The following is a 5,461-nucleotide window of genomic DNA, read 5'->3' on the forward strand; positions in this document are numbered from 1 at the left end:
ATTTTTCCAAATCTATATGAGATTTTTCAGTTTTTTCTTCAGCATTCGCCAGCATTTCGCTAGCATTTACTATTTTCGAAATATCGATGAAAAATGCTGGGTTTTCCGGGCTGCACATAAGTTGGCCCGGAAAATTCATTTTCCAATTTTTCCAAATCTATATGAGATTTTTCAGTTTTTTCTTCAGCATTCGCCAGCACTTGGCTAGCATTTTCATTGAAAAAATTTTCTCTTCGAAATGCCAGAACTTCCGGGCTAACTTGATAGACCTTGATTTTCAGACAGAGTAGCAAATAGGTCATTTTAGGGGGGTCTAACCCCTTGCTCATTTTTGACCCAAAAAATCGAGATTTTCGAAACCGAGTTTTTATGCTAGGGTGGAAGCCTTGGCAATGCTGATTATAAAACTGGAAATCCCAAATGGATCAGACGAATATAACAGGAGATATTGCAGATTGAAAATTGCGATTTTTGAAAAATTGCCATTTCCGAGATGAAAATCTAAACGGAGGATGATAGGCTTTCGAAATTGCTCGCAATAGATTCAGCGTGTTCGAAAACCTATATTTCCATACCAAAATTTCAAATATCTAGCCCTGTTTAGGAGAAAATAACTTTTTTTGTTTTTCCACTTTTCATTTTCGAGTTGACTTCGAAGAGCTCTCTGGAGTGCAATTCTCTATTGACTCATCAAATGTTTGGTTTTCTAGAATCCTCAGAACAAATTCTATGCACTCCATATCCTAAGACAGTGATAGAACATCCTGATTTTCAGACAGAGTAGCAAATAGGTCATTTTAGGGGGGTCTAACCCCTTGCTCATTTTTGACCCAAAAAATCGAGATTTTCGAAACCGAGTTTTTATGCTAGGGTGAAAGCTTTGGCAATGCTGATTATAAAACTGGAAATCCCAATTATATCACACGAATATAACAGGAGATATCGCAGATTGAAAATTGCGATTTTTGAAAAATTGCCATTTCCAAGATGAAAATTCAAACGGAGGATGATAGGCTTTCGAAATTGCTCGCAATAGATTCAGCGTGTTCGAAAACCTATATTTCCATACCAAAATTTCAAATATCTGGCCCTGTTCAGGAGAAAATAACTTTTTTTGTTTTTCCACTTTTCATTTTCGAGTTGACTTCGAAGAGCTCTCTGGAGTGCAATTCTCTATTGACTCATCAACTGTTTGGTTTTCTAGAATCCTTAAAACAAATTATATGCACTCCATATCCTAAGACAGTGATAGAACATCCTGATTTTCAGACAGAGTAGCAAATAAGTCATTTTAGGGGGGTCTAACCCCTTGCTCATTTTTGACCCAAAAAATCGAGATTTTCGAAACCGAGTTTTTATGCTAGTGTGGAAGCCTTGGCAAAGCTGATTATAAAACTGGAAATCCCAATTGGATCAGACGAATATAACAGGAGATATCGCAGATTGAAAATTGCGATTTTTGAAAAATTGCCATTTCCAAGATGAAAATCTAAACGAAGGATGATAGGCTTTCGAAATTGCTCGCAATAGATTCAGCGTGTTCGAAAACCTATATTTCTATACCAAAATTTCAAATATCTGGCCCTGTTCAGGAGAAAATAACTTTTTTTGTTTTTCCACTTTTCATTTTCGAGTTGACTTCGAAGAGCTCTCTGGAGTGCAATTCTCTATTGACTCATCAACTGTTTGGTTTTCTAGAATCCTCAGAACAAATTCTATGCACTCCATATCCTAAGACAGTGATAGAACATCCTGATTTTCAGACAGAGTAGCAAATAGGTCATTTTAGGGGGGTCTAACCCCTTGCTCATTTTTGACCCAAAAAATCGAGATTTTCGAAACCGAGTTTTTATGCTAGGGTGGAAGCCTTGGCAATGCTTATTATAAAACTGGAAATCCCAATTGGATCAGACGAATATAACAGGAGATATCGCAGATTGAAAATTGCGATTTTTGAAAAATTGCCATTTCCAAGATGAAAATCTAAACGAAGGATGATAGGCTTTCGAAATTTCTCGCAATAGATTCAGCGTGTTCGAAAACCTATATTTCCATACCAAAACTTCAAATATCTAGCCCTGTTTAGGAGAAAATAACTGTTTTTGTTGGCTAGTGTAGCATCCATGGTATCATCAATGAAAGAATAGTTAACAGGAATTTGGACGTATTTATTGTTCTTAGAAATTCCAACTAAGCCGACGTTTCGAAGAGCAGTTCTCTTCTTCTTCAAGGGCTAAAAAACGGTTACATGTTAGGAAACATACAAGGACATTAACACAGCAGAAGAGACTAACCTAGTATGGAGATCTTAATGAAGAATGGTTGTGTTAAAGTAATTCATAGGTATTATCGGCATATAATTACAAGAAGAAATCATCTCCCCTCGAAAATGTAGAATTCACCGACGTTGAAAACATAAGAATCAGAATTTTCTAGAGTTTTCAACGTCGGTGAATTCTACATTTTCGAGGGGAGATGATTTCTTCTTGTAATTATATGCCGATAATACCTATGAATTACTTTAACACAACCATTCTTCATTAAGATCTCCATACTAGGTTAGTCTCTTCTGCTGTGTTAATGTCCTTGTATGTTTCCTAACATGTAACCGTTTTTTAGCCCTTGAAGAAGAAGAGAACTGCTCTTCGAAACGTCGGCTTAGTTGGAATTTCTAAGAACAATAAATACGTCCAAATTCCTGTTAACTATTCTTTCATAACTGTTTTTGTTTTTCCACTTTTCATTTTCGAGTTGACTTCGAAGAGCTCTCTGGAGTGCAATTCTCTATTGACTCATCAACTGTTTGGTTTTCTAAAATCCTCAAAACAAATTCTATGCACTCCATATCCTAAGACAGTGATAGAACATCCTGATTTTCAGACAGAGTAGCAAATAGGTCATTTTAGGGGGGTCTAACCCCTTGCTCATTTTTGACCCAAAAAATCGAGATTTTCGAAACCGAGTTTTTATGCTAGGGTGGAAGCCTTGGCAATGCTGATTATAAAACTGGAAATCCCAATTGGATCAGACGAATATAACAGGAGATATCGCAGATTGAAAATTGCGATTTTTGAAAAATTGCCATTTCCAAGATGAAAATCTAAACGAAGGATGATAGGCTTTCGAAATTGCTCGCAATAGATTCAGCGTGTTCGAAAACCTATATCTCCATACCAAAATTTCAACTATCTGGCCCCGTTCAGGAGAAAATAACTTTTTTTGTTTTTCCACTTTTCATTTTCGAGTTGACTTCGAAGAGCTCTCTGGATTGCAATTCTCTATTGACTCATCAACTGTTTGGTTTTCTAGAATCCTCAAAACAAATTCTATGCACACCATATCCTAAGACAGTGATAGAACATCCTGATTTTCAGACAGAGCAGCAAATAGGTCATTTTGGGGGGGTCTAACCCCTTGCTCATTTTTGACCCAAAAAATCGAGATTTTCGAAACCGAGTTTTTATGCTAGGGTGGAAGCCTTGGCAATGCTGATTATAAAACTGGAAATCCCAATTGGATCACATGAATATAACAGGAGATATCGCAGATTGAAAATTGCGATTTTTGAAAAATTGCCATTTCCAAGATGAAAATTTAAACGGAGCATGATAGGCTTTCGAAATTGCTCGCAATAGATTCAGCGTGTTCGAAAACCTATATTTCCATACCACAATTTTAAATATCTGGCCCTGTTCAGGAGATAATAACTTTTTTTGTTTTTCCACTTTTCATTTTCGAGTTGACTTCGAAGAGCTCTCTGGAGTGCAATTCTCTATTGACTTATCAACTGTTTGGTTTTCTAGAATCCTTAAAACAAATTATATGCACTCCATATCCTAAGACAGTGATAGAACATCCTGATTTTCAGACAGAGTAGCAAATAGGTCATTTTAGGGGGGTCTAACCCCTTGCTCATTTTTGACCCAAAAAATCGAGATTTTCGAAACCGAGTTTTTATGCTACGGAGGAAGCCTCGGCAATGCTGATTATAAAACTGGAAATCCCAATTGGATCAGACGAATATAACAGGAGATATCGCAGATTGAAAATTGCGATTTTTGAAAAATTGCCATTTCCAAGATGAAAATCTAAACGGAGGATGATAGGCTTTCGTAATTGCTCGCAATAGATTGAGCGTGTTCGAAAACCTATATTTCCATACCAAAATTTCAAATATCTGGCCCTGTTTGGAAGAAAATAATTTTTTTTGTTTTTCCACTTTTCATTTTCGAGTTGACTTCGAAGAGCTCTCTAGAATACAATTCTCTATCGAATCATCAACTGTTTGGTTTTCTAGAATCTTCAAAACAAATACTATGCACTCCATATCCTAAGACAGTGATAGAACATCCTGATTTTCAGACAGAGTAGCAAATAGGTCATTTTAGGGGGGTCTAACCCCTTGCTCATTTTTGACCCAAAAAATCGAGATTTTCGAAACCGAGTTTTCATGGTAGGGTGGAAGCCTTGGCAACGCTGATTACGAAACCGGAAATCCCAATTGGATCAGACGAATATAACAGGAGATATCGCAGATTGAAAATTGCGATTTTTGAAAAATTGTCATTTCTAAGATGAAAATCTAAACGAAAGGAGATAAGCTTTCGAAATTGCTCGCAATAGATTCAGCATGTTCGAAAACCCATGTTTGCTCACCAAACATTCAGATGTCTAACACTGTTTACCAGAAAATCAAATTTTTAGTTTTTCAACTTTTGAGTTTGGTGGAATCTAGCAAAATAATCATAGTAGATTTAAATGTGATACATACTCCATAAGAGCAGCTTTTTTAGTGATGAATCTTATTATATGTAGCAATGGATTGACCTTTAGTACTATAGGAAATTGTCCGGTGTATCTGGTGTTTCATGCACAACAATCATAAGAGTCCTTAAACAGTAGAGATTCCACATAGATCTGACAAGGAGTCCTACAGGGGTCCATTTTGGGAACATTCCTATTCATAATCTATACCAATGAAAACTATTGAATGAGACCCTGATGTTTGCCTATGATATTCCACTAATATCTATGGTGACAGAAAATGATCTGCTCTTGAATGTTGCAGAAACTAAAATAGTTAAAAACAATGATTACCAGAATTTCACAATGAACCCAGAGAATAGAAATCAAAGTACAAAACAAATACCATTGTTTGAAATAATATAGATAAAAGTATATCTATCTAATATATACCTATACCTAGTTATTGACCGATATTCTCGATTGAAATTATCTCAACTAACGGCGAAATAGTTATAATTAAAGACTGCAATATAAAATTCAGCGGCCACACTTAACACGTCAGAATAAGATCAGAGTATGTTTCCTTAATTGGAATTCAGATCCGATACGAAAAAATCGATTAAGCTCAATCCTGGCGCGGAAACGGTTTCTGGCATGTAATAAACCGATTAGAAAGTACCTTCGACGTTTTGTTCTGCCATACTCGTAATCAATT

At 36.1% G+C, this 5,461-nt stretch overlaps 1 long non-coding RNA gene across 1 annotated transcript; it reads left to right on the forward strand.

Annotated features, from left to right (window-relative positions):
• The first annotated feature begins 2,450 nt into the window (after positions 1 to 2,450).
• On the forward strand, positions 2,451 to 2,675 carry LOC123316507. The gene is made up of 2 exons (XR_006538088.1): positions 2,451 to 2,558; positions 2,620 to 2,675. It is a non-coding gene; the product is annotated as an uncharacterized LOC123316507 (long non-coding RNA).
• The last annotated feature ends 2,786 nt before the right edge of the window (positions 2,676 to 5,461 follow it).

Source organism: Coccinella septempunctata, chromosome 7 (assembly GCF_907165205.1).
Source record: "Coccinella septempunctata chromosome 7, icCocSept1.1, whole genome shotgun sequence".
In the NCBI taxonomy this organism is placed as follows: Eukaryota; Metazoa; Arthropoda; class Insecta; order Coleoptera; family Coccinellidae; genus Coccinella; species Coccinella septempunctata.